The 25354-nt window shown below is 49.0% G+C and overlaps 1 pseudogene; it reads right to left on the bottom strand.

Annotated features, from left to right (window-relative positions):
• LOC126507411 (receptor of activated protein C kinase 1-like) overlaps positions 1-23350 on the bottom strand; it is a 50084-nt pseudogene extending 26734 nt beyond the window's left edge.
• Positions 23351-25354: the final 2004 nt, after the last annotated feature.

Below are 25354 nucleotides of genomic sequence, written 5' to 3'. Positions count from 1 at the left end.
AAACCTGAGGATACTGTCCAGTCTGATAGACACAGAGTCACACAGTTGTTCCAGTGGTGGCCCTGTTGTGTGATCTCAACAGCTCTGGGCCCTCTCGTGAATCTGGAGGAGTAGGGTGGGCCCTGTTCAAGGGCAGGGTTCCTCACAGGTGCCCCCCAACCACCAGCAGATATCTCTGCAGAGGCTCAGATTTGTGAGGCAAAGAGTCTAGACCAGCGATTCTCAACCTGTGGGTCGCAACCCCTCAGGGGTCACCTAAGGCTATCAGAAAACAGGCTTAATGTAACAGTACTTCTTAACAGTAGCAAAATTGCAGTTATGAACTGGCAATGAGAATAATCTTATGGTTGGGGTCCCCACAACATGAGGAACTGTGTTAAAGGGCCGCAGCATTAGGAAGGTTGAGAACAACTGGTCTAGGTAGGAGAGTCCCTGGTTTCACCGATTGTACTTGGCAAGATTATGGCTCATTAATGACTTCAGGGTCCATTTCCTGCTGCTATTTGTAAATGAGCTGAGGTCAAACAATTCTTGAAGTTTAAGATTTCTGGTTTGTGGGGGTATGTGATGTGGATTGGAAAGCCTACGTCAGCTTAGACAGACATGCACAACTTTTTGTCTTCATAACTTAATGTCATCTACAAAACTTATGTCAAGAAACTCACAATTTAATTACAAAAATGGAATAAATAAAAACAAACAGCCAAACAAAACCCATCCTAATTTTTCACTCAGTTTGTGGCTTTTATGCCAGCTTGCATTTGTGGCTCTCATTGGCTGACCTTTGACAACCAAGTCCAAACTTCAACTCAGAAGTGATCAAGAGAAAGCCAGTTTTGGGCTGGTATGAACTCTCGTGTGTGTTTGTGTATGTGCACGCATATGTGTGTGCATAGTGCATATGTGTGTGCATGCATGCATATGAGTGTGTCTGCTTGTGTGCATGTGTAGGTGTATATGAGTGTGTATGCATGTACTTGTGTGCATATGTGTGTGCATGTGTGTATATGAGAGTGTGCATGCATGCATGTGTGTAGTGTGTGTGTGTGTGTGTGTGTGTGTGTGTGTGTGAATGAGGAGAATGGCTAACCTGAAAACAAACTTGGATTCACTTAAAGTGACTAGCTGTGTTTGGTTAGATTGGGTGGGAAAACTTGTCCGGTGTATTAGCAAATGGAGGGATCCACAATATCCTTGAGACCAATTTCCAATTTTGGAAATATTCTAGGGAGCTATATACATGATACACCCCCCAAATACCCATTAGTAGGAATTTGTATACCATAGGCACCATAATTATGTTATATATTAAAAATAATTGCTAATGATAATATGTGCTAATGTATTTTTCAGTAGTTGTTGGAGAAAGCATAATTTAGTAAGTAAAAAAGATAGAGTGCAGACATATTTTAGTGTAAATTCATTTATGTAAGTTTTTTAAAGGCTTCTGCACATGACTGGGTTGTAGCTTGGGCGGTATAATAGTTGCCCAGAAGAACAAAGCCTTGGGTTCCATAGTCAACGCTTCATAAACTGTGTGTGGTGGCATATGTCTGTCAACCCAGGATTCAGGAAGTGGAGACAAAGAGCAAGTTCATGGTTATCCTTGGCTCAATGGTGAGTTCAAGGCCATTCCAGGCTACATGAGATCCTGTCTCAACCAAAACCAAAACCAAAACCCAAAAAAGCTTTTGCATATATCTCCCAAAGGGTCAGGATGCCTGGGAATTTGTTAGTGGGGTTACTTACAATCTGCATGCCCAGCCTCAGTTTCCTCATCCGTACAGTGAATCCCATAACCTGTAGGTCCTCCTGAGGGCATGGCCTCAGTTGGGTCACAAGACAGGCAGGCAGGGGAGTTGCTGATGCTAGCAGTGGCCCCTGGGTGTGGGGGAAGGTTGAGGGCCTCAAGGGTGGCTCATGTCTGGCCTGTTGACTCTACTTGTAAGACGGGAGGAGCATGGTCTCTCACTTCCGAGCCTCAGCCTTCTTCACATGTTTGCGGCTATGGAGACCTCAGCACAGGCTCTGATTCAAGCTCCTGAAGTTACACTGTAGGACTCTGAGAGCTGATTGGGGTGGGCAGGAGCCTTCCAGTGGCCGAAGTGCCCTTTCCAGACTTCCCAGGTTCCCTGGCTTGTGCTCCTGCTGCCCGAGTCCAGAGGTCTTTCCAGGGAGGCTGCAGGAGAGGCCCACTTCCCTGGAATGCCCGTCCAGGCCTGCACACTCTGTTGACTGCTGAATTGCCTTCCAGGAGTGAGGCCTAGACACCCCAAATCAATTTGCTAAAAGCCAATTTCCCAAATGATCAATTCGTTGAATGACTAATTTGCCATGGGTTGAGGGTTCGTTTTTTTTTTTTACATTATAGTTTCCCAGAGACTTTACGCAGAAGTTCTGTCGGCAGGCTTCTGCAGGAATGGCGTTCCACATTCCACATTTCAAGGTCAAGTGTGCCCCACTGCCAGGCTGCCTGATGATACCTCTGCTCTGTCTGTGAGGAGACGCTCTCTGCAAATGCGCTTTCCGTCTTCTATGTTTCGTGACAGATTTGACTCCATGTTGGTATTTGGATGTCAGCAATGATTGCGGATTCTTGATGGGGTGAAGGCATGGGCCTAACTGGTGACAGGGGTCAAGACTGTGCATGGGGTCAACAAAAGCAATGAAAATGGTACATATTGAATAGTTGGATTTATGTGTCTATATCCATATATGTATATAAAGGTACAATTGTTTAAGATAGGTATGTGTTTGTCTGTTGTGTATGTGTATATGTATGTGTATGGTGGTTTGAATGAGAATGACCCTTATGGGCTCATATATTTGAATGTTTGGTCCACAGTTGGTGAAACTATTTGGGAAGGATTAGGGGGTGTGACCTTGTTGGAGGAGGTTTGTCACTGGGGTTGGGCTTTGAGGTATCAAAAACCCATTCGATTCCCCATTAGTTCTCTCTCTCTCTCTGCCTCCTGCCTGTGGATCAGATGTTAGCTCTTAGCTATTGCTCCAGGGTCATGCCTGCCTGCCTGCTGCTCTGATCCCCACTATGATGGTCATGGGCTTCAGCCCTCTGGATCCGTGAAACTCCAAATTAAATGTTTTCTTTTATAAGCTGCCTTGGACATAGTGTTTCATCACAAAAATAGAAAAGTAACTCGGGTACTGTGTATATGGTCTCATATGTGTGTATATGTGTGCATATACTTTTTTGAGATAAAGTCTAATGTAGCTCAGGCAGGCCTCAAACTTGAAATGTAGCTAAGATGGCCTTGAACTTCTGATCCTCAAACCTTTACCTCCTGAGCTCTGGGATTACAGGTGTGTATGACCATGCCTAGCTGTCTTTATGTGGTGTTTTGGGGGGATAGGTTCTATCCCAGGGCTTTGTGCATGCTAGGAAAACACTCTACCAATTGAACTACATCTCCAGTCCTTTATAATTATATTATTATTTTTCACCATTTAAACTTGTGTTGTAAGGGACAGTAAAATACTGAACATTTCTAATCGAGAGATCTGTGTTGCTGGAATACAATACCTGGGACCGTCAAGTTTTTGGCAGGGAAAAGTTTATTTGGCTCATGGTCTCATAGGTTTCCTCGTGCAGTTTGTATGTCAGGTTGCATTGAGCCTGTGCTGAAGAAGGATGTCAGGTGGAGAGCATGTGTCTGAGCTTTCTAGTCCCCTCTCACTACCCAGGAAGCAATGAGGAAAAAGGAGGAGAAGGAGTTCCCATCAGTCTCCTGGAAGCTACTTATTCTATCACTAACTCCCTTCCACTAGGCTCCACCTCTTAAAGACTCCACTGCCCCTTGGTAGGTAGAATGATAGGCTGGGGAGCACGCCTTTACCACAGTGACTTTTGGGGGCATTTATACGAAGTGCAGCAAGAGTAAGCCTTTTATTCAATTGCCTAGTAAATTTTAGACTCAGGGGTTAGGCAGAGCCACTTGTAATGACTTGAAGTCAGCAGCTTAGTTCTTGCACTATGGGAAAGGATCAATTATTCTAGCCATTGATTTTCCTGTGTCTATTGTTTATCGCTCTCTCTACACTTTCATCTATAGCAGGCAATTCGGAAAAGCAGCCACATCCCACACGGTTTTGTGAGGACAAGTTTGTCATGAGCTTTTCCGTCTTAGTTATTGTCAACCATGCTTGTAGCTATCCACACTCTTGTCTCTTTTGAAGGCTACCTCGCCATCTTCCTTGTCTTTTCATGGGGTCACCATGGGGCCTTGAACAGAATACTGTGCAGGTGAGCTCTGGGCAAGTTAGCCTGTGTGTATGTGTGTATGTGTGTGTGTGTGTGTGTATGTGTGTGTGCGCGCGAATGCACATGCTCACACACACACACATACATCGGAAGGCTAGCCAGAGGTCTTCATCTATTGATCCTTACCTTATTTTTTGAGGCAGGGTCTCTCACTGAACCTGGAACTCACTGACTGAGCTAGGCAGGCTGGCCAGTGAGCCCCAGGAATCCTCTTGTCTGCTCCCACAGTGCTGAGATTACAGACATGTGTTTCTGCCCTGTATTTATTTATTTTATTTTATTTTATTTTATTTTATTTTATTTTATTTTATGTGGGTTCTGAGGATTGGTTCTGAGGATTGAACTCAGGCTCTCACACTTGTATGGTGAGCACTTGGCTGACTGATCCATCTTGCCAGTCTCAACGTTAGTTAATTTTGCTGAGCCTCAGTGTCTTCCTCCGCAGAGCAAGGCTAGAGCCACTTACCCAATGTGTCTTCTGTGCGTGTGAAAGGAGAAGCCGAGAGGGAGAATGTCACAGTTCCTCACGGAATGCTAGAAACGGGGTGGGGGTGTAAATCTGTCTTGAATTGCAGGCAAGAACACGCCTCAATGTGCGTCATTCTTCACAAGAGAGAGGGCATAGGCCATGTTCTAGGGCAGAGACATCCCTTGCTGAGACTCCCCTCGTATTTTCCACCTGCTGGTTTTTCCTGGTGGGAAGCCCCGCTTCTCCTCCAGCCTCACCCCAGGCTCCTCTACCTGTAGAACTCCACTTGAGAGGGCTGGGAGCTAGTTCTCTGCTACCACACTGGCTGTGGCCTCTGATAAGCTGCCTGCTCCTCAGGTCTCCCGTGGAATCACAGCTCTGCTCTCGGATGTTGTTGGCTGGGAGAAATGTGAGGGCTCCATCACAAGATAGAGGTGGGTATGCCTATGGGAGGGCATTCATGTGGTCCTTAAATTCACAGGTCACAGTCCTTGGCTCCACCCAATTGAATTTGGAGATGGGGATGCTAAAGAAATAATTAAAATGAAACGAGGTCATCAGGATGGGGCCCGATCTGATGGGATTGGGCTTCTTATAATAGAGACACCAGAAAACCAATCAACCAATTTCTGCTCTCTATCAGCTAATCTATTCTTCTCTCTCTCCCCATCCCCCCACTCTCTCCAAGAGTTCTTTATTTTTGTATGTGTGCAGGTATGATTGTATGCATGTATGCATGTATCCACAAGGGCCAGAGTCTAGTCTGCAGTGTAGTTCCTCAGATGTATGTTCATGTATCTCAACTATAAGTTCCATGTATCTTGTATTTTGAGACAAAGTCTCTCACTGGCCTGGAACTCACCCATGCAGTAGGCTGGCAATATATACATATATATTGGTGTGTGTGTATTCTGGGACTTGAACTCACATCCTTCACAGCCCAGCCCTCTCCATGTGTCCTTGTATAGAGGAACCTGAAGGTATAGAAGGAAGGCAGCCCTCTACAAGCCTCTACAGAATATTCTGGATCTTTGTGCTTGGACTTCCAATCTCCTCTAGGACTGTGAAAAAAAATCAACTTCTTTTGCTTAAACCACCCAGCCAATAGTATTTTGTCATGGCTGCTTGCACTGACTAAAACAGAAAGCCCAGTTTATGAAGCCACTTTGTAATTTTAAGGGTGGGCGCTGGCTTACGTCAGCTTGACACAAGCTGGAGTCATTTGGGAAGAAGGCACCCCAAGTGAGAAAATGCCACCATCAGATTGTCCTGTGGGCAAGCCAGTGGGGGCATTTTCTTTATTGATGATTGAGGTGAGAGGGCCCGGGCCACTGTGGGTGATGCCACCCTGGGCAGGTGGTCCTGGGCGCTACAAGAAAGGGGGCTGAACAGGCCGGGAAAAATAGGCCAGTAGAGCAGCCCCCTCCATGGCCTCTGCCTCAGTTCCTGCCTCCAGATTCCTGTCCTGAGTTCCTGCCAATGACTTCCATTGGTGATGGAGTGTGACCTGAGCTATGTAAGCTTAATGAACTCTTTTCTTCCCAGTTTGCTCTGGGTCATGGTGTTTATCACAGCAGTAGACGCCCTGACTGAGGCAGGTGTCTGTCTGTCTTGGGGACTGGATAGGAGCAGGAGGCTCTTCACAAGGTAAAGCTGGGACAGAAGGTCGCAGAGGTCTTTCTTAGGCACCCCTTGTAACACCAGCTTCTGCTGAGCTCTCCTTGAAGGCCACCTGTGCCCAGCCTCCCTACGGTAGTCTGGCTGGGGGTGGACCCATCTTATCTCTGCCCTAAATGGCTGACACCATTTCTAGATTCCTGATTAAAGCCCAGAGGGAAGAAATGCACTGAGCAGAACTACTCCACGAGATAGGAAGCCTTGATGGGTAGCTACTGACTGTCCCTAGCACCTTGGAGTCCTGTGTTGTCCTCTTCTGCATCCTGGAAATCCTGACTTTGTCAGGCTAACCTATGGCCTTTGACAGGAGAGCACCGCCCTAGCCTGACACTCCCGGGACAGCCACATATCCCAGGTCACTGTACCAGCCTACTGTCGCTCAGCGATTTACCCAGTACACCTGAGCAGACATGACCCTCTGACCCAGCCCAAACATTTCCACTGGACGTCTCTGGCTCTTTTTCCTCTCTGATGGTATGGTAGACCATCGTGTACCCTCCTGTTCAACAGCCCTCCTTTCTTCCCCCTGACCTTTCTGAACAACAAGTGAGACTCTCAGTGCATAGGCAGTAGGGAGAGGATGGTAGGGAAGTGACAGGGCTGGATTAGACAGGGTGTCCCTCTTGGAGAAGGAAACATTCCCAGGCTTGGCTCTAAGGAAGGTACAGGGCTTTGGGCAAAGCCTGAGGGGACAGGATGAATATGGATTTGAGAACGGGTGTGGGAACTCAGATGAAGCCCTGCACGGGCTGTTGGGTGGGGTGGGCGTGTGCCCGTGAAACTGGTTGAGAGACCGAAGCCCAGGCACCCCCTCCCCTAAGAATCCAGTGGTCTCTCAGGCTATGGTTGTCTCCGCTAAATAAAGCAGTCACTGTGATTTTGAAATCACGATGGGCTTGTTCCTCTGTGATGGCAACTAATTATGGACTGTAATTGTCTACACACAGGGAAGTGTTTTGACCTGAATAGTAATAATGAGACCAGCCCTCTCCGCTGCCTTCCCACAGCCAGCCACCAGCCACGGACACGTCTCCACATACCCTGTCCTGTCCCACAGGCCTGGCGCGGACAGAGGTGAAGCTGAGGGCAGCGTCCACTTGAGAACAGGCTGGTCTTGTCTGTGTGGTGATGGGCAGAACCACATAGAAACTTGGGTCAAAGCCACATCTGTGAGTCAGAGTCGTCCGTTTGTCCGTCATCCCCCCCCCCCCTTACACTGCCCTCTACCAGGGTGGTCGTGGGAAACACACCTGCCCATGGTGGACAATGGAGGCAGGACAGCTGTTCTCCCCATGGGTGAGCAGCTCAGCTAAGGGGACTCATTTTACAGGCGGAAAGATGGAATCCTACAGGGTCACAGTGGACACAGCTTCAGAGCATGTCACCAGCATCCACTCATCCCTGTGCACATAGGGCCATCCCACTTCTGTATTTGTGACACCGGAATGATTAGTCCTTTACTGAAGTGGCAATGCTGAGGGTTGGGGATGAGCCAATAACTCTGAGCAGGGCGATGTCTGAGCCCCGGATCGTGCCTCAGAAGTGACCATTCTTTCCATCCTTTAGCCTCATGTGGTTCTACTGAAAGTCCAGAGAAGCCTTTAGAACTGTTCCCCATTGCTCTTGCCTCTGCCCCTATAGGGAGAGCTGTTGGCTCAGAAGTGGAACGAACTATGGTCCCCAGCAGGCCAGGACTGGTGCCTGGTTGCTGCATCTCACCCTGCAGATGTGACCTCTAACTCCGCTAGCAGGCTTGCTCTCTGGGCCTGACCCCTTGTCCCCTTACAGTTTTTGAATGGTGGCCATTTCCTGCCTGTCTTGTCCACCAGCGGTCGGAGAATGGGGCTGTGGAGAAGCTGGCCTGGCCTTCCTGTGCCCCAGCCTCGCCTGGCAGAGGTTCTTATACATATTTCATGGGCTCTGAGTGCACAGTGCTCACTTTACAGCCAGAGGGTTCAAGGGTCTTCCTGAAGTCAGGTCTTGAAGACAGGTCCCACCTCCTCCGAACCTCTTCTGTTGCATTGAGCTTGTGCTGGGTTTGTCCTCCGCCCCTTCAGGTCTTCCCATGCCCCTTCACTGAGATAGAGTCCGCAGGTCCTTTGGCCTTCAGTGATGCTCCAGGACCAACTGACCTGCTGCTTTGACCTGGTTGAATCCCCCTGGAACTGCCCTCACACATCATCTGGGGCAGAGACCGTACATTTCTTCCTGCCTCCACAATTCTCTCCTTCCTTCCTCCCCTCCCCTCCCCATTCCTTCCTTTCCCTTCTTGGTTTTTAGGAACACAATCTGATTTAACAGGGCTGTCACAGGTAGAGTTGCAAACCATCCCAGCAGCTAGGAATCTGCTGATGCGCCTTCTAGGATGTTGGGAAGGAGTCTTTGTTTTTCCTGTTTGTATTTTATTTATTTACTTTCCCTACAAATTATTTGTCTTGTTCAAGCCCAGCCATGATGGTTGGTGCTCTAGGACATACTTTGGGGTCCTATGTTAAGGATGTCACAGTAGAAGTGTAGCGAAATCTGGGCATCTCGGGGACTTAGTGGCTCTTGGTCTAGCCCTGGGCTGCCCACTTCCAGACTTGGTTCCTGCGAGAGTTCACACCTTCAGTGTTGGTACTGACCAAGCCCAGCTAGTTGGTAGGACATTCTGTACCGCTTAGCACACTGTGATGTGATTCTGTGCAGTATATGCTTCTCAGGCCTTGTGGGGTCATCTAAGGAAAGAGAGCCTGTGATGGTGGCCTGTAATGACTGCAAGCACTTTAGTGGCCAGGGTGCTCGGAACTACTTTCCACTCCCAGGGACGGAGCTCCTTCACATTATCATCTAAAAATAGAATTTTAATTTTTTTCCAGTCCGCAAGTCTGATTGAAGCCCCACCTGTAATCTCCCTACCCAGAGCTGTCCTTAGAAGACGCTGGAAAGAGCACACAGGAGGTCCAGGCTTTGCTTCCCTGTTCCGGTCCTCCTTCTGCCACTGAGCACTGGCTCCTGTATTTATCCAACCCCCCAGGGTTGCCAAGAGTCTGCTGCATCTTCTCTTTTATATGCCCTGGAAAAAGCCAGCGTGCTGTGGGAGAACTCTGATACCAGGGGAGGCAGTGGGAAATGCCCAGTCTTATGCATGATGGGTAGTGGCTGCATATCCTGCCTGGCTCCTTGGTGAGCCTTGGGCACTCATGAGGATTCACCCTGCAGCCATATATGTGGTAACTTCCAAAGAGAGGCTGGAGAGAGAGTGGAAGAACAAACGAGTAACCCTCCGAGTGTGTGTGTAGGTATGGGTGGGCTCCCCAGCCCCTTCTTTTCTTTTCCTTCCTTTACAAATTTAAAAAAAGATTCATTTTGATTTTATTTATACATATACAGGCACATATGTGTTTACATGTGTGTGTGCAGAAGCCAGAAAGGAGTGTGGGATTCTAAGGAGGTAGAGTTGCAGGTGGTTGTGAGTCACCTGATGTGGACTGGGAGCCAAACTTGGAGAGTCTCCAAAAGCAATATGCGGTCTTAAAGGCTGAGCCATCTCTGCAGCTCCCACAGCTTTATTTTCTTAATGTGTCTATGCTAGAGCTGGGTTCTAGTTTAGTGAATGTTTGTGGAATGACTAATTATTGACCGATAGGCTAACAGCCTTCACTGAAGTAGGCTGAGCAAACAAACTGCTAAGTGGAACATGGTGTCTAGGTTACACAGTGCACTTACCGGTGTCCATGCATGGCTACTACTCCGTGTGACACCACAACAAAGACAGCTTACCTATGGAAGAGAACAAACAGGGGAGGAAGGCCCCCGATGAGACCTCCACCGTCCCGGCAGAGCGTAAGGCTCCCGGCATTGCTGAGTACAATCTAGAAACAGGAGAAGTCTCCCTAGCAGTGTTGGTTCAAAAATCATTTGATTTCAAAAAAACAGAATTGCTATAAACTTTGCTCAGGTTTTAGATCCTTTCTAGACAGGGTCTCACGTAGCCTCAAACTCACTAGGTAGCTGAAAATGCCCTTGGACTCCTGATCCTCTTGCCTTCACTTCCTGAGTCCTGGGATTACAGGTGTATATCATCCATGCCAGGTTTATGTGGTGCTGGCATGGAACCCAAGACTTCATGCACGCTAGGCAGGTACTATGTATGCCAGCTGTGCTACATCCCCAGCCCCTCCCTAAGCATAGCTTGAGTTGATGGTGAATTCGTTAGTCAGTCTAGGGAACCTCTTTGCACTCGGAGGTGGGATGACTCAGAGGTGGGAAACAGAACTTGGCACGTCCCCTGCCTCTTCTTTTTTGTTAAAGCTTATTTCAGTAACTTCAGTAGGTTTGTTCTTTTTCTCTGCAGACTGGCTTTCTTTGTTCCACCTTTTTAGGTCCAAAAATGATCAGTTCAACTGGGCATGACCTCTTAGAACAATGCATCCAAATTCCTAGAAAAAAGAACTGATTGGCCCATGGCTGACCAATGGGGTGCCTTTTCTCAGTGAAGGTCTTGATCTGTGTCAATCAGTTTTCTGCTCTGTAATAATGCCGCAGGCAATCAGTTGTGAAGAATGAAAGTTTAATTTTGGCCCTTAGCTTTGGAGAATTTCCTTCTGCTTTTGCTTGTCCTGTAGCTTTGGGGCGGTGCCGAGGCTGAATGTCACAGTAGACAGGACAGAATATATCAGAGCCATCCACTGCAAAGTCAGGGTGCTGGGAAGGGAAAGAGGAAGAGGGCAGGCTTCAACGAATCCCTTCCAGAGCATGCACCCAAATGACGTCCAGACCTCCAGGTAGGCTGCATTCCTGAAGGCTCCACAATTCCTTCATATAGAATCCTGGGGAGCAAACCCATTACCACATGGGCTTTAGGGGAACTCTTAAGACCAAGCCGAAGCAACACCTCTGTTCCAACAACTGTGGCTAAGAATGGTTCATGACTACAGGGAGCATACAGAAGAGGAAGAGGTCACTGACAAGGTGGGCATGTTTGCTACAGTGTCTGCTGGTGGGGGAACCAGGCTAGCTTTGTTGTTGGAAGAAACAGACACACACAGAAGATGCCCTCTCTGTGTTTTTCTTTTTTTAACAACAAAGAACTTCCCAAGCTTGGAGTCCAGGTTGTCACAAGGGCCAACATAATAGCTGATTTCTGAGGCATTTCCCCCTCATTTACCAAGTCTTTAGAGAGAGCAGTTAGCAAAAAATGTTAATGGCCAATTTTAGCAAATGACCATTTCGGTGCTCCCAGGCCACTGGGGCAGGCCGGAGCTAATTTCTCGAATGTCCCCTCGATGATGCTGGCAACCTCTTTAATACTGACCTAGAGACATGCCATGGGCCCTGATTCAAAGTGCAGCCAAGCCTGAATTTGCTTTACGTGTGGGCAGTGAAAAGCTACCCTGGTTACCTCGTGTGGATACCTTGTCCTTGGACATCCTGTGGCCTGTCTGGTCTCAGTGAAGATAGCTGGGTATGGTGTGGGAACCTTATGAGAGGTCGTCATCTTCAAGATGCTTATAACATCTCATCTGGACCTTGATTACATGCTGGCTTCATGAGCTTCTAGGCTCTCACTTGGTAGTGGAAGTTATGTATGTATCACTGAATATGTCCCCCCCCACGCACACTTTTTTTCCCCCTGAGACAGGATCTTATGTATCCCACTATGAACTCACTATGCAGTCAAAGATGACCTTGAACTCCTGATTTTCCTGTCCAAGACTCTAGAGTGCCAGGGTCACAGGTGGCCTCCACCATATTGTCTTTACATGGTGTTGGGCAAACATGCTAGCTAACAGCTGAGCTACATTTCCGGCTGAGGTGCAGCCTTCTTTTATAACATCCAGGGCACTGCCACAGGCTGGCCTCTCAGAACACCCCCACCATCTATCCATGCATCCATATGTGAAAGGGGGTCACTGTGGCCCCTCTCTGGGAATGACCATGGAGGATGTTCAGTGGTGCATAGTTCACGTTAGAGCTGCCAAAAGCATTCTTTCCAGAGGAGGGAATTGTTCTCATATGAGAACTCACAGAGGCAGCAAAAGCCCACAAAGGCCCACAGTGAGGGAGTTTGCTAAATCTTCATCATTAAAACATGGCGTCTGCATGGGCTTGTCCACAGGCTCCTCCCACTAAGTCACAGAGATTGACATCTAGTCAGCCTTCACCTGTCATGCTTGGCTGATTCTCTGCTTAGTCACCTGGGGCCCTTGAGTACCGGTCCTCACAGGCCTTTCCCATAGATGCCAACTGCAGGGTTTGGCCAGTAGCCTGAGTCTTCCTTCCCTTCATTTTTCACCGGCCCCACCCCAAAGGGCAGCCTCCTCTAGTAACCTCTCCAGTTGCTGTGACTGCCCTGGAGTGTTGACTGAGCCAGAGAGCATGCTCCCTCTCTTCCCTCTTGTGTTTGCGCAGTAGAGGAACCAGCCTTAGGTTCCTCTGTCTTTACAGGAGCGTCTCACGGAGGAGGTGGGGGGAGGTGGGGAGGCAAGGGCGGGGGAGGCATGGCAGCTTCCTGCTCCGCTGTTGGTTATCACAGGCTCTGCTAATGCTGCTCAAACAATATCGAGAAGAACCCAGCTCAATAGCACCAGTGTTAGGCCGCAGAGTCAATATTGGCTGAGCAAACAACAGAGAAGAAGGAGCTGCTATTTGCGTAGCTAGGAGTGCTTGTGTGCTGTGGCTGCCTTGTCAGGGGCCCTTGGAAATGAAGGAAGGAGGTGGGGTTTGGAGGTGGAGGGCTCAGGAGAGAAGGGCTCATGGGAACCTCTACCTAGCGGGTGTCAACAGTGGGCTTCAGGATTCCTTGCTGTATGTACATCCTAGCATACCTAGCAACCTGGCCTCACCCCTCTGCATTTTCTACCCAAAATGTTACAGATGTTGCCAGATGTCTACTGGAGAAGTGGGGAGGGAAAAATCCTGCCCCCACACCCCTGCTGAAACCCAGCTGGCAGGTCTCTGGGTCAGACTGAGTTCAGGGTTAGGGTGGAGAGAAGGCCTCTTTCCCCTTCTCTTGGGCCACCAGCTCCCACCCTTCTCCTCTGTGTCCACACTGGCAGCCCCTCTAAGAAGAAAATGCAATGTGTGAATGCTTCTTCAGTCCAAAGACCATTCAGCAGTTTGAAGGCTGCCGTCACCTTCAGACCTGACCTGGGCTTGGAAGTCATTTCCATTATCCACCCAGAAGTGAGGGGTCTGGACCTCAGATAATGTCCTGTGTTGGTTTCTAGTGGACGTTCTGACTTGTTCAGCTCTGGATGGTGACCTTCTCAGTCAGATGAACCTATTTATAACAGTCTGCCCTTAGCTTTGATTCTTCTTCTTTGCCACCAAGGATGGGCCTGGGTGATTTTGAACCCTGCAAGTGGCCAAGCTAGGTTTGTGGCAGGGCATGTGGCAGGCTGGTAGGGGAACACGCTGCTGGGGCTCGGTTCTCCAGGGAACTCTGTCGAGTCCATCAGGATCACCTTTGTGCTTGTGGGGTGTGTAGGGGGCACCGAGGATTTGTAGACTACAGAAGTCACATGACTTGGACTTCCAGTGCTATAGCCACCATTGCTGGGTGCCAGGCTTGAGCTGGGACAGGAGGGCATCCTGATCCTGTACTCCATAGCTGTAGCCTTGTCTTAATGGCCTAGCCCTAGAGTTTGCCACTGAAGGCCCTCACCATTAGTAGACAGGGGTGGGTTAGACATTCAGAGAATGGGGCACCAATATAAGCTATAGCTATCATTTCTTCTCTGAAAGCTGAGTGCTCTGTTGTGCTTGAAGCACAGGGAGCCTGTCCAGGGGCAGTTTTGAGATTGGGTGTGTGCGTGCCTGCTGGCTTTGCCTCTAAACCATGGTGTTTTGGCAAGAGGGAGGGGAAGGTCTTTTGTGCTCACATACGGTGAAGGATGGAGATGTGTTTGTGTGTCAGGAAGGAAGGAAAGGGGATGTTGGAAGAGGGCCAGGCAGCACCCATGTTTAGTCAGTTGCAGACAGGCAGTACACTCTGCCGCTTCTACAAAATCAGAGCATATGCCTCATACCACCATCTGTCCCCCACCCCACCCGTCCTTCCCCTCACCTCTGGTCCATAGCCCTGGTGGAGTGAGGACATCAAGCAGGTGGCTGCCTCCACGGTTTCCCAGAGCCACTAGCCTACTTCCTCACCCCCAAACCACCCCTCAGATGTGCTCCCGATTTCTTTATGGACTTGGATGGGGGCGCTGATTGGTCTGAGTGGGCTCAAGGCCCAAAGAGAGAAATAGTCCCTAACTGGGCCCTCCATTTGAGAGACCATGTGTAGAAATGAGGACCTGTCCCCTCAAGAAGCTGACTGTATGAGAAAGGACATGTGGAAAGTCTCAGGGCACAGTCCAGCTCCGTCAGAGCCTCTCACTCCAGGCTCTCTGCGGTGTCTTTTCCTTTCTGTTAGCAGGTAGGTGATAGGGTTTACAGTGTCACAGAGCAGCCATAGGGGCCTCTTTGCTCAGCTCCCTCCTTTCTCATAAAGGTTGCTGTCTGATGAGAGCCTGAGAGTCAGGCTGCTAGGTTCCCTCATCGCCCCTCCTCCTGTGGGTGTGAATGCTAACCTGGAGGCATCCACCCTTTGACCTTGAGACCCAGTGTTCCTTCAAAGACTTGCCAGCATCGCAGGTGACTTTAGCATCACTCATGCTACTTCTCCTTGGTTCTGTCTTAAATTCTGTGACCTCCCAGAGCTGCCTTATCACCAGCATCATGGGTGGCTTTACATACAGATTCACTGAGAAATTATGACTGCCCTCTACTCGTGAGTAGTGTTGATTCCCATGAGTAGAGGCCAATACAGATGCTGGCAGAGTGCAGCCATTGTGGCAGGACGCAGAACAAATGTCTGTCAAGAGATCTCCGGGAGTTGCCTCCAGGGTGCTCAGGCTGACTCAGCCTGGAACTGTGTACAGACACCCACTGGACAGCAGCTGCAGGGCTCACATCTGTCTATGGGTCTACTTGACCAGATTCCATGCTTTCTCTTTCCAAAGAGTGCAGGAGTGCCAACTGGCAGGGTCTAGCCTGGGGCCTTAGGGAGAAAAGGGAATTGGGAGCTTCTGTTCCCAGAGAAGGCACTGAGAAAGGATACTCCATGTGAGAGGGTCAGTAGGGTTCCCAGTGTGGCTGCCACTGGCTCTCTCAACTCCTACTTTGTCTTGCAAGCTTGCCAACTCCTGTGAAACAGATTCTCAGGGAATGTGTCTTTCCTCCCGAGCCACTCACGAGTTATCTGAGGTGCCTCGATTGCCGGTCGCCACTTAAGGCAAGTGTGACCTGACCCATCATGCTCTTCTCGTTCGTAGAAATCTCAGCTCCTGCTTAAGGATGCATCCAATACTCAATGGTGGGCTGACAAACTGTGGCTTCCAAGTTCTTTGTCCCAATGTCACACTGAACTCCTCTGTACATGATAAGAACTAGGCATGCTGAACGGGGGTGACAGTTGGGGTCTAGGGGTATCAGGTAGAAGGGAGGAAGAAATTTCCTTTTGACTCTGAAAATCCTGATTCCCATGGTGCCTTGTGTGTGGCGCTGACTTGTTTGGCAAGAAAGGGGCCTTAAGGCTTAGTATCAAGGAATGGAGGAATACACAAACATGTGTTCCTCTAACGACAATTTCCTATGTCCTTGGGCAACATTGACAAGCTGTGTCCCAGGCTGGGCAGAACCTTCTTTGGAGCTTCTTGAAGTTCATACTTTTGTTCTGTTTTTCTCCCCTCAATTTGCAGAGCTGGACTAGGTGTGTGTGTGTGTGTGTGTGTGTGTGTGTGTGTGTGTCTGCTTGTGCTTGTGTAAGCATCAAAATGACAGAGATTCTGTGGCCTATATTCTCCATAAACTGCAAATATTGTGAGCTGTGTTCATACCCTGGGACAAGACAAATGTAATTTTGGATTATCAAGTCCACATGACAAATAAGTGCCTATTAATTTGTATTTATCTTGAGTGAGTTAGTAGGAACTCACAATGGGGAAAAAGGTTGTCTTTCTGTTAATTAGTAGAGTGAAGCTGATTCAGAGATGGCCCTTCACGGTAGCACACCACCATAAAATGCTGGAGCTGAAAGGAATTCATTATCTTTCATTCAACAGTTATGCATAAAGTGCTTTCTAGAACCTGGGAACTCAGCACAGCATGCATGATAGATCCTAGATGCTATCACATGTGCACAGAGTACCTTCTAGATCCTAGGTGCTATCACCTATGCACGGAGTACCTTCTAGATCCTAGGTGCTCACCACATATGCACGGAGTACCTTCTAGATCCTAGGTGCTATCACATATGCATGGAGTACCTTCTAGATCATAGATGCTCAGAAGCAAACAAGATTTGTAGTGGTTGCCAGGGAGCTCAAGTTCAGTAGCGGCAACAATGGGAATCTGATGGAAGAATGGAGGTTATGTGAGGTTAGGGCAGGCTGTCCCAGCTCCTTGAGGAAAAGAGGGCTGTAGCTGCAGTTGAGGTTTGCTGTATATGTAGGAGTTTGTTAGGACAAAAGGCTGGGGAAGGGTGTGATTTTTCAGAAACAAGAGTGTGGGTGTGTTTAACCCTGAGGTGGGTTTATAAACCTGGCCTTTGAAGCTCTAAAGTGGAAGGGGGTGAAGGGAGAGGGATGGGCTTGGCCTAAACCTGCAGGCTGGTCTGAGCATAGGTCAGACTTTCCTCAGTGATGGGGAGCCATCCTCAGGTGAAAATCTGGAGGCCGGTGGCTTAGTTCTTCAGGAGCATGCGCTGGAGAAGGCATGGCTGGGGGTCGGGGGTCCTCACGACTTGGGGAAAGCAGGCAGAGATGATGGAAAGGAGGAAGATGATAGTTTGGAGCAGTTTCCTTGTAGCTGCTATGACAGTTCTTGTTAGCTTAGCCACTTGGAAACAAAACACTCTTCACTTCTCCCCACCTCTGGAGCCTGGAGGTCCAAAACCAGATACCCAGGACTCAAGGCAGATGTGAGCTGTGCTGGTTCTGACTAGCGGTGGGAGGGGAAACTTTAGTCCTAGCTTCAGGGACTACCTGCATTCCCTGGCTTGCTCCTCCCCTCCCCTCCGCCTTCAATCTGAGTCCCTCTCATTCCTGCATCCCTCATCCAATTGTCTTCCATCAAGGTCTGGCCCTTGCATCTCAAGGCCTTTGCTAACCGCAGCTGCAAACTAGCCTTGTTGTGCAATTTCCAGTTTCCAGGCTCCAGGGATTAAGGGTGTGAACACATCTGGAAGGCCATTACTCAGCTGACATCCACAGAGGAAGCCCGCTCATTAGTCATACGTGGTTAGCTTTCTCTCATTCCCTGTCTCCCTCTGCCTGCTGCCCTTCGATCCTCAATTCCTCCAATCACATCTCTCTGTTATCCTCCATGCCCGCCCATGGTTTCAGAGGAGCCCAAACCAAGACCTCAGAGTTGCTGGTTACTGTGGAGGCATAGGATGAGATGAAGGTCACTTTGAGGAGGAGCTGTGGGCCTTGGAAGAAGCTGGGGCACAGGGAAAGGTGTCTCCGGTGAACCCCAGGTAGCTTGCTTGTGGTTTGCCCCCTTTGCAGCATCGATATCCCAGAGCTTTACCCCATATCTCTGGGGTTCTCGTGTCCCCCACGGAAGCTATTTTTGAGGACTTTGAATTCTTGTGGTCAGTTCAGTTAGATTCGACTGTTCGTGGTGAGTTAATGAGTGCTTATGCCCCCCTCCTTTCCCTCAGTCCCTTCCCTAGATGACAATGTTCTTGCATCAATATGGGCTGCAGTGTCTCTGAGAAGGGAGTGGATGACGACTTCTTAAGCTTCACTGTGCGCAGTTCTGCTGTTCCATTTAATCTCCTCAGCACCACAGGGAGTGATTGTTGCCACTTCAGATGAGGACACTGGGGCTCAGGGAAGCTGAATGGCCTTCTAGGAGTGGGCTGGCACTTGGACGTTAGTTTGTCTCTTAACAGACACAGCACAGGGATTAGAAGATGGCCTGAAGGTCCTGTCAGAAGAAAAAAAAGTGGTGATTCTTAGGACCGGGATATGGCTCAGTGGGTAAAGCAACTACTGTGCTGAGGACCTGAGTTCAGCACCTGAGACATGTGAGGAGCTTGGATGTTCACTGACCAGCCACTCTAGCCGTTTAGTCAGCTTCAGAGAGAGACCCTGTGTCAAAATGTAAGGTGAGAGAGACAGGACGATACCTGATGTGGACCTTTGGCCTCCATGTACATGACTGAGTGCACCCAGATGCAGCAATACACTCTCCTGACATACACACACACACACACATCACATACACACATACATCACACACACGCCACACACATACCACACCACACTACACATATATACCACACATGCACCATACCACACACGTATACCACACAACACACCATAGAACACCACACACACACACACACACACACACATACACCACACAATGCACCACACACACACATATACACCACACACATACACCACACACACACCATAATACACTTGTAAATATGGCATCCGTACTTACCTTCCATTCCCCACGCAGGCCTTGGATGAGGGATGTGGCTCCCTGAACTCTCAGTCTTGGGTGACACTCTTGGTCTGCATCAGCTGTGGAATGGAGCACCCGCTAACAGTCTAAGGAACTCTGTCTGCCCTGTGGCATTACTCCCACTGACCTGAATATTACACTTCCCTCTGTGACCCAGGATCATATTTGTCTTGGTGATAGCCATGGCTCTGGGTGAGCTCAGATGAAGTCTGGGCTACCTTAAACCCTAGCTCCTTTCCCCAGGCCTGCTGCCAGCTCAGGGTGCTTCTGGGGTAACAGTCATTTCCACCCACATACTGGCCTGGACATTCGTCAGGACTGGTGTCCTCAGGCTTACTGTAACAGTACAACAAAACCACATCCAGATTCAATCTCTCTCTCTCTCTCTCTCTCTCTCTCTCTCTCTCTCTCTCTCTCTCTCTCTCTCTCTCTCTCTCTCTCGCAAAGTCCAGGCTAACTTCTTTGAAGGGAGGATCCTCCTGCCTCCACCAACTTCCCAGTGCTAGCATTACAGGCATGCCCTACCACAACCTGTTTATGTGGTGCTGTGGAATGGACCTAGGACCTTGTGAATGCCAAGTAAGTACTTTTTCAACTGAGCTACGTCTCAAGTACAAACATTAATTTATCTATTTATCTATCTGACCATTTCTTTTTCTGTGCCTCCTATTCCCAGGTGATTGGCACATCCCTTGAGTGAAGAAGACATGCTTCTCCTTTGCTTTGCCCATGGGGTCTGGCACAGTGGTTTATTTCCAGCAAGTGCTCTGAAAGTCCTTTCGTTGTGTGAGCAAGGAGCAGACCCTCACGCCCAAGCCTCCCAGCACCAATCCACAGGGCACCTCTAGCAGCTGGGGACTCTGGAATGTACAGGCACCCCCCTCCCCATTTTGATCAATCCCGCAGAGAGGTGTCCTTTGGGAGCAATAGGGCAGCATGGTGAAGTGAGAGGAAGGATGCTTACACTGGAACAAAGGGATCTGGCCAGATTCCCAGCACACGGCTGCATGTTGTTCCCAGCTCTGTAAGATGAGAAGAAAAGCAGGTCATATGCCTCAAGCCCACACTATAAAGTGTTATCAGAGAATTCTGTCTACAGTCTCAATCCAGTGAACTGGAGACAGTCACTCTCTTCATTGGCATGTATGTGTGCACATGCAGTATATAAGTGTGCATATGTGTTTGTACACAAGCATATGTGTGTGTGCGTGCATATATGGACACGTGTGCGGAAGCCAGAACACAACTGCCCAGCACCCTCTCTCTTTTTCTCTGTCTGTCTGTCTGTCTGACTCTCTCTCTCTCTCTCTTTGAGACAGGGTCTCTTGGACCCAGGCTTCACACATCCAGCTAGACTGGTTGGCCGGTGTTCTTGGGATCCTCTTGCTTCTGCCTCCCCAGCTCTGGGATTGCAGGAGTGTGTCACCACCCCCGACTTTTTATATGGGTCTTAGAAATCAAACTCAGGTTCTCAGGCTTGCCTAGCAAGCATTTTACTGAACCGTTCCTCCGGCCTCATATCTTATTTTTTCAGGTGGTAAATATGAATCAGAATAGTCTGTTTATGAAGCTAGCTGTGGTAGCTAGAGAATCCAAACCAGAGTTCAAAGCTGGCTTGAGCTGCATGGCAAGATCCTATCTCCAAAAGGAAAAAAAAAACTGGAATAGTTTATTTGCTCTGAGTTGTGAGAGCAAAGAGAGCAGAGCTCGAGCCTGTGTGGCCCGTTCTACCCCTTGCCATTCACCTCATAGGTTTTTCATGAATAAATGGAAGTTTTTTTTTTTTTTAAGAAAAAAAAACTACGCCTTGGACATAGTAAGTGCTCAGTAAACTCTATTTCCCTCCTCCTGTCCTCCCTAATCCCTTAATTTCCCCCAAGTCTGGGAAGTGCTGTGACCAGAGGTTGGAGGAGTCTGCTATTTATTTTCAGACTATCAAAGGAAGACACTGACATTGTGAGTCACTGAGAGAGACCTTTGTTCTTGGGAAGGCAGGTAGCCTGCCAGCTGGCTGCTGCTGAGTTCTTGTCAGTATGGAGACAGAAGCGATGGCCTGGAACCCTGGGCCTTGGAGGGAAGACTCCTTTCACCCTCAGGTCACCCTGAACCAACTTCTTTTTGTGTCTCCCATACAGTCAATCAATGTCTGTATTGATAGCACCCCAGCCCCTGGCCTCAGTCCGCCTGCTTCTCCCTATACTCAGTGCCATGATGCTCCGAGCTCCCAGAGGCTGCCCCCCCTCCCACCTTGGCATTGGCTGCAGGACTGGGTGTGTAGCCTCCGCTGACCTTCCTGACCACACACACCTCTGCAAGTCCTCCTTGCAGAGCATGAACATGAACCATGAGCCACATGAACACGAGCCATGTTCCTGGGCCCAAAGTGCTTCTTTGTGAGAGCGGGCAGCGGGGCCAGGATAGCACGGAGTGCTGAGGGAAGACAAGTGACTTCCTGGAGGAAGTGCGGAAGTGGAGTTAGGAAGTCTGAAAGGGAAGAAGAGAACTAGGTGTCCAGCTTGAGGCCTGGGTGAGCTGCTGGGGATCGCAGGGCTGTGTCTGCTGCATATGGCTGCTGTGCCGGGTGAACAGGAAGGAGGGCCAGATGGCGACACTGAGGGTCAGAGGAAGTAAGATCCTGCGGAAGACCACTGGTCAGGGCCTGGTGGGCAGTCGGTGCTTTCTACACATGAGTGACAAGTCTGTGTGCATGAATGAGTTAATAAATGGATGGTTGGTGGAAGGGAAGGCCAAACATGTCTGGGTTTAGCTCTGGTTCTGGCCTGTTTCACAAGGCAGGAGTCCTCTCCAAAAACAAGATGACAATCCCATGGGAAGGAGGATGAACCACACAAGCTCTGTGGAGCCTGAGGTGCCAGGTGCTTTGAGCGCATCACTTCTCTCGCCTGGTTGACCTTTCTGTGCATATCCACAAACGCATAGAGCCCGTCTGCCCTCTGCCGTCCTTCTGCCCTCTCCTGCCCTCCCAGATGCCCTGGAGACCCCATGAGTCCTCGCTGCTCTCAAGAGCCATCTAAGGCTCAGCCAAGCTTAGCCTCTTGCTGCCTCCCAAGCCCAGAGCTCACAGGCCACATGCTTTTGCCTTTCCGGAATCTTCCTTGACCACCCCTGGGACCCTCTACACCAGCTGCCCTTTGCAAGGGGCTGTGTGCTTTCCCTACCTCAGGGTTTATCGTTTTCCCCAGGAAAATATTTGTCTTCCCATTACTTTAATCGTAACTCTCGGGCCCAGCAGAGAGGCCTTGGAGGGGAATTAGTCAGGTTTCTTTGTTTGCTGTACTGGGGAGAACAAACAGGCTTGTTTGATTTACCTGTGTTTTCCCAGTAGGTAGACCCCCCCTTGGAGCAAACACTAGCAGCCCCGCTTCCTGCCCTTCTGACCTGGGTATTTAAAACCCAGAGGGCCTTGCTTGAGCCAGAATGCCAGTGTTGCTCTCTGCACCACTGTTTGGGACAGAGCTAAGTTCCTGAGCGGAAGAAATGTCTGTTCTTCTTCAGGTGACAGACACCCGCACGGGCTGATTTGAATGTGACTGTGTGGAGTTAAAGGGTTCCTGAGACAATGCGGGATTAGACAGGAGTGAAGACCTGGAAGAAACTTGAATTGGTTGCTGAGCAGGGTCCTGGATGTGGAGCCCCACAGAGCTGGCTCAGCTCAGTTCTAGAGGAGCTGTTTATGCTCACTGCTCAGTGCTGGGCTTGCACACGGCTCCTTCTCCACGCAGGCAGCGAGTACTTCCCATGAACCATTGATATTTAGGTATTGGGCTGTATCAGGGGGCAGAAGAAGCAGCAATGTGTGCTTTCTGGAACAAGGAAGGACACCACACACACACACACACACACACACACACACACACACAGTCCAAGGCAGGAAAGGAAAGGAAGATACCGCTGATGGGGTTGGGGCAGTGGAGGTGGATGACAGGGTGGGAGCTGCGGCTGAAGGTGCCTGAGAAGAGCCGCACCTTGCTCTCAGTCTTCTGAAGGCGGGTTACGTGCTTAGAGCCTCGGTGACTATGGAGGGGTTGGAATGTTGCAAGGACAGAGCCAAATTATCCTGGGCTAATCTTTACCCCCCTTAATAACTATTTATTGTGCTCCTTCACATATGTGCTAACATATTTGGGATCATCAAGTCAATCCTTTGGATCCTAGTTCCTACCAACCACACGTCTGTAAGACTGGATGAAAGTCGTAGGAATGTTGCTAGGTAGCATCTGATGCCTGGGACTGAGTTTTCCCCTCTGCCTTCACCTGCCTACCTGATGTGCCCACCAGGGTATTTTAAAACAGCCTTGATTTTCTCTGTTCTGTTACCATAAAAACTTCATCAAACTGATACCACGTTGGAACATGGAATTGAGAGTGATCTGAACCTGTGTTCCCTGGGCCATGCTCACTCATATTTGGGTCCAGAATGAACCATCTCTCATGTCTTTGAAGGCGAGTGATGATCTTTCCCATCAACAGAAAAAAACCTGTTCCAGGCCTTGGTGGTTCCCAGACCCATTCTTAGGCCTCCTACCTGATCAAAGATCTTGGAGTGCTAGATACAGCGTGGTGCTCCGAGAACATTAGATCCTTCTTCCATCTGCCTCTGAGGCCTTCTATGGACAGGGAGCAGGCAAGAGTTGGGTGGTGAGACCCCGGCATGGAGTCATTGTCACAGCAGGGCACACATAAGAAGGGAGCTGGGGACTGGGGGCAGGGCAGACACCAAGATGACCATGATTGACTTTGAAATTACTGTGGACTGGTTGGGAGTAAAGTTGGAGTGGGGAGGGGCAGGCTAGCTCAAGAGAAGACCTCAGTGGTGTTCCTGTAGCTCCTAGTGTGCCATGGAGACTGATGAACCAACAGCCAGTGGCTTCTGGGATTTTTTCTTTGCACATTCTTCCCAGAACCCTCTACTGGGCCAGTCAGTCAGCTCTCTGCCTTACAGCCAGAGGGGCCGAGGCCCTGAGATAGAAAAGCTCACGTGTTGCTGACTGGTTGGACATATATTATAGATTTGGATCTATCAGACTCCGCAGACCAGTCTTTTTTATCCTCCTAACTTCACAATCATGATCAATTCCCCCCAAATAAATGATAATCATTATCATTATCAATACTCCAAGCATGGGCGTCACCACCAGCCCCAAACCATGGGCATCATTGTCATCAGCCTTGGGATTGTGGTGGCAGTGAGGCAGGGTGGAATCTCAGCTTTGCCATTCAGGTGACGTTAGACAAGCATCTCTCTTAGCTTTGGCCTCCTTACCTATGCCATGGGGCTAGACAAATGGAGGCCAGAGGGTGGGAAAGGCAATAGAACCCGAGCTTTGCTGACTCTGCTCCACCAAAGCTGCTTGTGGTGGTTTGAATAGGTTGGACCCCTTGAGCTCATATATTCGAATCTTTAGTCACCACGGAGTGGCACTATTTGAAAGGATTAGAAGGATTGGGACATGTGTCCTTGTTGGAGGAAGTGTGTCACTGGGGCTGCGCTTTGGAGTTTCAACGCCCAGGCCAAACCTTCCCCCTTTCTCTCTGCTGGATTGTGATGTAGAACTCTGAGAGGTTTCTCCAGCATCATGTCTGCCAGCATGTCACTGTGCTCCCTGCCATGATAATAATGGACTAACCCCTGAAACTGTAAGCAAGCTGGCAATTAAATGCTTTCTTTTATAAGCGTTTCTTTTATCAGGTCATGGCGTCTCTTCACAGCAATAGAACAGTGACTAAGACACTGCTTTTGTTAAGTTTATCAGTGACCTTTGGGTTGTCATGCTAAGTGTCCTGAGGACCTCTGACACTTCTTCATCCTTGCTGTGACCCTGGCTTTCTAGTTTTCTTTCTATCACTCCCCCTCCTTTGCTACCATTGTCTCCCAAAGAACCCTTAAATCTTCCAGTCTCCCAGAATCTGATGCAGCCTCTGCTTTCTTTAGTCAAGGCCTCCATATGCTTTCCCTTCCCCAAACCCCCTCCCATCTCTAACAGAGCAAGTAGTACTAGGAGCGGTGGGGCTGAAGAGAGTTCTAAATCTACTATGAAATTATATACAATAAGTACAAATATCCTATTCTAACTAGCTTAGGTCTTGTATAATAAATAACTTGGCCAAGTCATAAGAGAAAAGTAACTGCATTTATATAGTCTTCAACCCATCGAAGATCTGAGAAGGGAAATAATGTTACCTGGGTAATTAGGAAGTTCAGTAAAACAACTTCCAAAACATGCAACAAATCACAGAGACAACTAGCTACCTGGGCAATCACCCAAAGTCACGTTAGCAGCGTTGAAGCAACCAACTTTGGCTAAGACCTAACATAACTGACATACCATTTTCAAAGGCAAGCAACTTTTCAAAACTATCTTACCCTGTCTTGGCAGGATATGACAGTCCTGTTTTAT

The sequence above is a fragment of the Alexandromys fortis genome, unplaced genomic scaffold (genome assembly GCF_014885135.2).
Source record: "Alexandromys fortis isolate MF-2015 unplaced genomic scaffold, M_Fortis_MF-2015_v1.1 scaffold_70, whole genome shotgun sequence".
In the NCBI taxonomy this organism is placed as follows: Eukaryota; Metazoa; Chordata; class Mammalia; order Rodentia; family Cricetidae; genus Alexandromys; species Alexandromys fortis.
The sequence above is the reverse complement of the archived record's forward strand: the minus strand, read 5'-3'. Positions and strand labels throughout refer to the sequence as shown.